Here is a 9,335-nt window from a genome sequence, read left to right as displayed (position 1 = left end):
GGCCCCGGGCCCCAGCCGCTCCGCGGCATATGGGATCTTCCTGGACCGGGGCACGAACCCGTGTCCCCTGCATCGGCAGGCAGATTCTCAACCGCTGCGCCACCAGGGAAGCCCTCAGCTGCCCTTCTTGTTGCCACAGCAGAGCTCTAAGGTATTGGTGCCAAAGTGCAAACATAGTCCAGGTACATTTCTATTTGCATTTTATAGTTTATTTTGAATAGCTGAACTCCTTAATAGTCATCCAAAGTGTATTATTTTCCTTTAAGAGCACACTTTAAAATGTTTCACAGCATCCAATATGATTTTATTACATCCTAGAATCAAAGTGTTTTCTAAAATTAATGTCTCATTTTATGACTCAAGACTATTGGAAAATAAGCCTAGTTACACATTCAGAAATTACATTACTGGATACTTTTATGTGTAAGAGGTATGCTATGCTTCCCTCTCTCTCTTTCTCTCTCCTTCCTGCATTTCAAGGAGAGTCAGAGACTAGCTGATGGGCATACAGACAACAGGACTATTTCTGGTCCCAAAAGAGATTGGAAACCATTTTCAAACATTAAGTTCCTGGTACCTTTTTAGTAGGATGAGATATTGCAATCTGGGGCTTTTTCACTGTTTAAGCATTTGCTAGTAAAAAAACAGCTGCTGTTTTTCTTGTTTAAAACACACACAGCAAACCACACAGACGGGGGTTCTCAGCTCCATCCCACCTCCTAACCCCTGGGGATTTTATGTTTCTGGGGAGGGGCGGCACGTTGGAGATATAATTCACCTAGCAAAGCTTCAGGAGAAAAGCAAACATAGCCATAAAAGTGGCTTATTTCTTTTGCTGTATTTAGTTGCTTCATGCACCTGAGGTGCCTCTCAAGTCCCTCCAGGTCACAAAAACAAGCTTGTCGCTTCAGAGGGTTGCCTCTGCAACCCTCAGCTCCAGTGGGCCTTCTGAAACGCAGAGAGGAAGGCAGCCCTTGTTTACAAGAGATCATCTGCAAGGCTGGAAGGCAGCAGCTTGCTGAGATCACTGCAGGAGCTTCCCAACTGGCCGGCCTGCCTCCAAGTCTCCCTAACGCTGCCCAGACTCCACTCTACAGAGAGCCCTTTCTGAAATGCCCAGCATTTCTCTTCCTGCATAAAATCATGCTGATGGCAGGAAGGGAGACGACCAGGCATTATGACCCCCCTGAAGTAGTCTCGGGGGAAAACAATTAAACCTGAATCTGATGACATCTCTAGCTCTAACTCCCAGTTTACAGGAGACACAGATAGAGGCACATGTTAAATGACACCCTGGGCACAGCTGCAAAATCCAGCCTGTGAAAAGCTCTGCAGGACAAATGACTAGGTTTCTTCAACAAAAAATTGCAAGAGGAAGAAAAAAAGAGACAGAGATGAAAGGGGAGCCTATGAATTAAAAGAGACTTTAAAGACCAATTTACAAGCTTTATATGGATCCTGAATCAAATAAGCAAACTGATAATAAAAATAAGGGAATGTAAACACTTGACTGGATAGTTGATGATATTAAGGAAATATTGTTAAACATTTTAGATGACTTAAGCTTGTGGGTTTTTTTTTTAAGAATCCTTATCCTTTGGATACATACTGAATGTTTACAATTGAAACAATATGATGTCTGGAATTCATGTCAAATTAATTTGGGAGTGTGGGAAGAGGTGGAGGAATAGCTGAAAGAAGACTGGCCATGAGTTGGTCATCACTGAAGGTGGGGCATTTTGATTCCATTATATTGGGTCCATTACTTTTGGTATACTTGGAAAATCTCTATAATAAATAATTTTTTTTAAGTTCTGATGGGTCGCCTATGGTCTAGATCAGCAGTGAGGTATCTCACTGAGTCCCTGATAAAATGTATAGTCTCCCCTTAAGAAATGCATGTACACTCAGATATTTCCGTACCGTATGGGAGATCAGACTCCTGACCCTTCCCTGGCCGTCAGGTTTGAGTATTAACCAGTGCTCTTTGTGGTCTGGTCCCAACTCCCTCTCCAGCTTCTCTCCCCACCTGCCACAGGCTGCCTGCACCCCCTCCTCTGTGCCTCTTCTGTCTGAAGACCTCCCAAGAAAGCTCACTTCAAGTCTCCCTCTTCTCTGTAGTTGTCTCTAACCAGCAGCTGTACACGGCCCACTAGTCCCTGTGGAAGGAATTGTCCCTCTGCCCTGCCCTCCAGCAGGCTGCTCATTCCCCAGACGCGCCCCGCCCGGTACTGGAAGCCTGAGCTTACAGGTTTGTTCCTGTTACACTGGGAGCTCCTCGGGGGCCAATTCACCATTAGCTTTTCTGTGATGAGCCCAGAGCTTTGCACACAGCCAATAAATGTTGGTGAAAATGAATTCAATGGAAAATGTAAAGCCCCAGGGTCACGGGAGAGCTAATGGGATCTCATAGCTCAAATACTACATGTCACAGCAGGGAAACAAAACGCTGAGCTCACTGCGAGCAGGTCTTGGTCACGTTTGTCAGGTGAGAAGTCTGTGCCCAGGGGGCGGCCCACTGGCCGGCAGGGACTCAGCCCACAGGGCCTCTGCCCTTGATCTCAGTCACAACGTTGAGGCCGCCAAAGACTGGGGGCCAATACGAACCCCACATCCAGTGCTTCATCCTCTCCCCCGAGCCTGGGGAGAATGTGTCTGTGAGTGAGGAGGGGGTCTTCTCGGGCCAGGGGCAGTCACACCGCTCCTGACGGTGTGTGCTGGCCTGCGAACCTGGTGACCACACCCCGCCCCCTGCACACCCCCTCCTGCAGCCCTCACCCCTCACCCCTCCTGTACTCCTGAGCTGCAGATATATTCATGAGTTCAGCCTAGTTTGCCCCTCAGTGTGGATTAGTGCAATCTACTAGGCGAGGTGAAATGGAAGACTTTTTCATGTTCAAGGGACAGCCTGAGAGCCAAGGCTTGTGGGACTACAAAAGCGGACGTTACAGAAGAGTTCAGAGGGATGGGGAAGGTTTAATCCAGTGCAGAAGGAGTGGCTGGAACTAGGAAAGAAGCCACCAGGCCCCAGAGGAGCGAATACAGGGCAGAGGTGGATCCCAGGGGCTAAGACCCTCACCCGCCCACCGCGACATTTGCCTGGAACTTGGTATTTCTTTTAAACAGTTTGCCTTTCCTGATTTTTAAAAGGCACCCCTGGGCTTGAAAAAGATGGGAGTGGGACAAAGGAGAATACGGTGACTTCTCTGAGCTTGCCTCAATGGCTAAATGACAATGTTAGGTGCAATCTGGGCAGCTGCAAACTAGGATTCTATTTGCCTTGATTTCCCTGAATGCCCTGGAAAGGAACCACTTTCTTGAGCACAGTACTGCAGTGTAGCCCTGGGCACTGCACCTGTTACCTTAGGTCATCTACTTGATCATCCTCTGGGGGACGTAATGTCATTCCTGTCTTATAGCTGAGAAAACTGAATCTCAGCAAGTAAACTGAGTAGTTAAGTCCCTTTCCAAGGAGACAAGTTTAGCAGGTGGGGGCCCCAGGATCAGAAGCCGGGTCTGACTTGTTTAGAAGCCCAGGTCCTGTCACACCATTCTTTTCCACGTGTGGTCCTTGCGATGCGACTCCACGCTTCTTCAGGGAACTTTCTGTGCCTCGAGAATCACTCCCTCAGCTCTCACCATTAATAGTAATGTGGCTCAAACATCAGCTGCCGTTAAATACAGATTATTGCAAATGTCGCATGGTATGGACCGGGTACTGGCCTTCCAGGCTGTAAGGGGAGCTGTCAGGGAAGCTGACCCCAGGAGCTGAGTGGGGTCACGCCTACCACTGCAGTCTTGGTTAGGACTTGCTCTCGCCGTCCCTTTTCCTCTCTGAACAGTGAGGTGAGAATTACGAGGAGGAAGTTCTTTGATACCTGTTCCGGAAGTGGTCCTTCCCCTCCAGGGCAAGGTTTCTGATCCTAAAATCCCCCGCTTCCCCTTCTGTCGGTAACATCTTAGAGGGGACCCCCAAATCATGTTCCAGGCTTAGTCACTCCCACATTCTCCAACAGATCTGGAAATTGCTCTTATTAACCTCTCATCATCTCATCAGCCATGTGGTTTCGACTTGCCCCGTTTTGTCCTTCAAAGCTGTGCACTGTCCCTCCCTCCTTCCCAGGGCGGAAGAATGAAGGATGTACGTGCAGGGAGGGTTGGGGTTGTTTCCTCCCCTCCCTTTCTTGTCTGCAGAACTTTAATTCTCGTTATTCATTTTCACATTTCTTCTTTAACCATAGATCTCTGTAGCCTGACGTGCATACTTACCATTTTTCTTCTTTGCTCTTTGAAGGCTTTCGTGGTCACTTCCTGAGTCTCCTGAAACTGTTCCATCCAGAGCTCTTCCTGTGTGTATTTTCAGTTATTTCCTTTGTTGTGATTTTAACTCCTATACAGCAACTCCAGCATCTGGAGCAGAACCCACCGTCCTAGTCTCTTTACCCCTTCCTTCTCCCAGGAAAATGGCCCCAAGCTCCAAAACCTCTGCTTCTTCATGTGTCATAATAGCAACGCCACCTGCCATTGGAGAGGTGTGTTACAATTTTCAAAGCCTGTTTGCTGTCCCAGGTAATCTTCCTAGTAACCCCATGCCTGTTTCACAGAAGGGGAAACTGAGGTTCAGAGACTATGGGAGGTTGCACTGCTGTGGGAAGAGGCTACCTTCCAGGGTCAGGCCTTCAGGACCTGGGGAGAGCCCTGCTCACACAGCGAGATATTCCTCCCTGACACAGGATTCTCCCAGTGCAACCTTTCCCCTTGTCTTGGAGCTTGCCTGAGAAGTCAGAGCACATGAGGTGTGTGTCTTGCTGCAGGTAGGGCAGGACTGGAGGAACTTCCTGTGGGAGTGACACACCAGGCAAGTAGCCCAGGAACGTGGCTCCAAGACAGTCTCCAGCAGAGCCAGGATGAAGGCTGAAGTTGTGTGTCTGAGAGATAGTAATAGTCATGTATCTTGTTTTGGGGGGTTTATTTTGCGGTACGCGGGCCTCTCACTGCTGTGGCCTCCCCCGCCGCAGAGCAACAGGCTCCAGACGCGCAGGCCCAGCGGCCACGGCCCATGGGCCCAGCCGCTCCGCGGCACGTGGGATCCTCCCGGACCGGGGCACGAACCCGCATCCCCTGCATCGGCAGGTGGAACCCCAACCACTGCGCCACCAGGGAAGCCCAGTAATGTATCTTAAACCGAGGGCCGTAGTGATGGGCAAAGGAGAGCAGGCAGCAGGGTCAGCAAACAGAGTTTTGAAGTTACAAAGTAGGGCAGTTAACGAAATTAAATCTCCAGACAATAAGCACCCTAGTCACAGCTTTTCCCACCCCACCTCTTTTTTCCCTTTCTGGTCTGGCATTTGTTTTATCTTGAAATAACTATAGATTCAGAGGAAATTTCGAAGATAGTACAAGATGTATAAAACTTCACTTTGTAGGTCTTCATTTCAAAAGATAGTACAAAACATCACCCAGTTTCCCCCAGTGGTTATGCAACTATAATACAATATCAAAACCAGGAAACTGACACTGGGACAATGTGTGTCTCTAGCTCTATGCCATTTCCTCACATGTGTAGATTTATGTAACCACCACCACAATCAAAATACAGAACTACCCCATCACTACAAGGAGTATAGCTTCCCCTTTCATTGGGTCCTAAAGATGTTCCAATTACTATGCTAAGCATGATCTCCTTTCCTTCCTGTAATATCCTACCAGACTGGGACAATAATTATCTCCGTTTCTCACATCAGAAGACTGAAGCTCGAGATGGTTATGTTCGTCACCCAGGGTCTCACAGGGAGCAAGCAGCAGAGAGAGAGGACTCGCTTGAGTGGGGTCTCTGTGTCCCCATCACATACCCAACCATGTGGTATCGCCTCCGAGCATGGGTCAGGAGGCCCCTTTAGTCTAAGTCAGTTGGGTGTCAATCTGAGCTGGACACTTTGAACCCAGGGACGAAGGAGAACGTCATCCTTGCACCTGCCTTGTCTGATTCCATCACCAGAAATTGACGCCCTTCTGGTTCACGTTAACAAACCTTTAGTGAGGAAAGTGGTTCTGTGGCAGATAATGGAAGAACTACACGATTTAAGGAGAAGTCTGGAACATCAACTCTAAACAAGAGAGCGAATTTGTAAGGGAACAAAATTGAACAAGAAGAATGTTTTCTCCAGGACAGCAAGGAAGGGCAAAGCATCAGAAGAGATGTGAGCCAGAGGCTGTCACAGAAGGTCGGGCCATGTAGCATCAGGGTTGGGAGGGCATTGCCAAAAGTGTCTGGGGGAGGCATGGGAGAGCTGGAGCCCCCGCAATGCGTGCTCAGGCAGGGGCCATCGATACACAAGGTCCTGCAAATCTCAATGTTTTTCCTACCGCCACGGCAGTGATGCTGCCCAGAGCAGACTCTTGGAGTACTTGTCCCAATTTCTGCCTCAATGACTCTATTCTGTTAAAGAAGAACTTTCCACCTGCAGCATCATTTGTCTTGGAGGTATCAAAACTGGATGCCATGTTTCACCCCTACTGGGTCTAACCAGACAAAACTGATATTGGACATAAAGGAAGACTCTCTTGAGCAGTGAAAAGTGGGATTTGTTTTAACTCATCATATACAGACTTATGGATTCATCATATATTTCGTAGTATGCATGCATGGGTTCATAATATGGATATGGATTCACACATATGGACTTATGGATTTATTCCACCCTACCCAAGCTATAAGCTTCAGTCCTTAATTAGCATGATCACAAAGAAACTCCCTTTTCTAGAACATGAAATCCCCAGGCTATTATTAGACATCCTAGACCCATTTGGTGAACTTCCTACCTTGTGTGAGTTCCCTCACAAGGCAGGCCGTTTTTCTCTCATTTCGTTGATCACTGTTGTGGTCTTTGTTTCCCCTTTAATAACTTCTTTCTCTCTCTCTCCAGGAAATCTGTTCAAAATGTAAGTGAGGTGATGATGTTTAGTACAGAGAAATCTCAGATATGTTTTCTCTCTTTTTCTTCCCAGCATGAATTCTTTACTTTCGAAACAAATGAGTTGTAACATGTCACACCTGATTATGACAAGGCCGTTTGAGAACCAACCAACCAACCCCCATCATTTGTCCTGTAGGATGTGTCCTATTTTTTTAAAGTCAACTGCAAGGACATCAGAGACTCTAGCAAACTGACTGTGGTCAGAATCTCCGTACAGTTAGTGTGGCTGCTGGCAGAATGGTACTAATTTTGAGATTCCTTAGGGCAGTTTCCACTTGGCAAACAAGATGACTGCTCTTTGGTGAGATGGAGCTTTTGGAAGTGGCTTGATGTGGCCATTCACACAGCCATTACTTCCGTGTTAACTTCTTTCCCTTCTCTTTTTATGGCTGCAACATTTTATAGTTACATGTTAATCACATTTTCTACTTCCTTCTCCGCTAAGCTCAGCCAAGGCAGTGATCTGTTTAAGAGCTTCCTCTCAGCACGAAGCAAGGATGCCTGAATTCTTGGTTGACAGCAGCTTGTAGACTTGGAAGCTTTCCCTCTGTTATCCTGGAGAATGTGGGCTTGTTTGAGTTCAGGATGCGGGAAGTGTCTTTGTTGGCCAGACCTGCTGGGTCCCCGGGGAGCCACACTTCAACAGCAAGAACAATGTATAGCTCTTGCTCTTACTTGGGAGTCCAGATGTGCAACTCTGATGAGACGGCACGCTGAGAAGTGTTCAAGGCAAGCACTCAGGCCAGCTGCTCCTCAGAAGCGGGGCCTGTAATTCGGCACCAAGTACCCTCTCCTGCCCTTTGTCTGGAATTGACATTGCTGTCCAGGGTGTTTTGAGATAAACTATAAATCTCTCCCTGCCTCTGATTTGATCTAACAAGCTGCCAATGCTCATGGGCTGAGTGGGTAGGTTGGCTCCTCAGTTGGGGACCTCCAGGTGTCCTTCAGGGGGTGGCCTCAGGGAATGAATTATAGCCCTGGGGCCATGATCGTTACTTGGAAATTGTGCACATGGAATTATGGCCTATGTCTGCAGGGCTCAGGAGGGCAGGAGAGCGTAAATGTTCCGGCAGGCTGGTTGATTCACTGAGCTGTGATTCCAAAAGTCTACAGAGAGGAGCACATGAAGGACTTCTTGGATGTGGATGTTAGGAGAGGCTGCTGTTGGTAGACGATGCACACTCTTCCACCAACCCAAAGAGTAACTGATAAACAAGTGGGAACTTCAAGTTCAATGTCCAGAGCAGGCAGCTTTGATGGGGGCAGGTGGTTTATGTCATGGCTGTTGTTTTTTTCTTTCAAGGGATCACACCAAGAGACGCTCATGCCTCAAGACAAGGGTATCTTCCTTTAAATCTAATGTTTTCTAAGGTAAAGTTTTACTGTGTCCCACATACCCTACGTAAGACTCCTCCCTTAATCCTCGCAGTAGCTCTCTGTGATAAATGTTGAGATCCACATTTTACCAACGAGTACACTGCGGCTCAGAGAGAAAAAACAATGTACCCAAGGCCCCCCTGGTAGTAAGTGGCAGAACTGAAGTTCAAATCATGCCTTTTTCTTGAAGTTACTTTACCTCTAAGAGGGTGTATTCATCTTCTTGTTCTGCTATAACAATATATCATAATGACTTAAACAACAGAAATTTATTTCTCAGAGTTCTAGAAGGTGGGAAGTGCAAGATCAAGGTGCTTGGCTGATTCAGTTTCTGGTGACACCTGGCTTGCAGACACCTACCTTCTCACAGTGTCCTCACACGGGAGAGAGAGAGAGAGAGAGAACACGAGTGATCACTTTGGTGTCTCTTCTCATAAGGACACTAATACTATTGGATCAGGGCTCCACCTTTATGACCTCATTTAACCTTAAGCACTGTTTTTAGAGGCCCCATCTCCAAATATAGCCACATATGAATTTAGGGTTAGGGTTTCAACATATGAATTTTGGCAGGACACAGACACGCAATCTATGAGGGCTACCAAATCCCACTTGGTATGAGTATTTTGAGGTCATACATGAAAAGCCCCTCTTATGAAGTAAATAGCTGTTTTGCTTATACTAAAGGAGAACAGGTGGAGAGCTGCCCCTAGGATGGTCTGATGGGAGGGGTGACTAAGGGTTGAGGTGACTGGAGCTGAGGGCTAGACTCAGGCCATGTGACCCAGCGAGAGGTGTACATATGGCTGGAGAAGGAGCATGTGAACCACGGGTTGTTCTGAGTTGAGTGTGGGTGGTGTCTGAGGTTCCCCAAGGGAGACCTGGGATTGCGGATGAAAAAGAGTTTCAAGGAAGCAAATAGCAGAGGTCCCCATGTCTTCCCCTCCTTTCCCTGCTCCCCTTTCCTTTCTTTCTCTTTCC

This window comes from Lipotes vexillifer, unplaced genomic scaffold, assembly GCF_000442215.2.
Source record: "Lipotes vexillifer unplaced genomic scaffold, Lipotes_vexillifer_v1.1 scaffold184, whole genome shotgun sequence".
Taxonomy (NCBI): domain Eukaryota; kingdom Metazoa; phylum Chordata; class Mammalia; order Artiodactyla; family Lipotidae; genus Lipotes; species Lipotes vexillifer.
Note: the sequence above shows the minus strand (reverse complement) of the source record.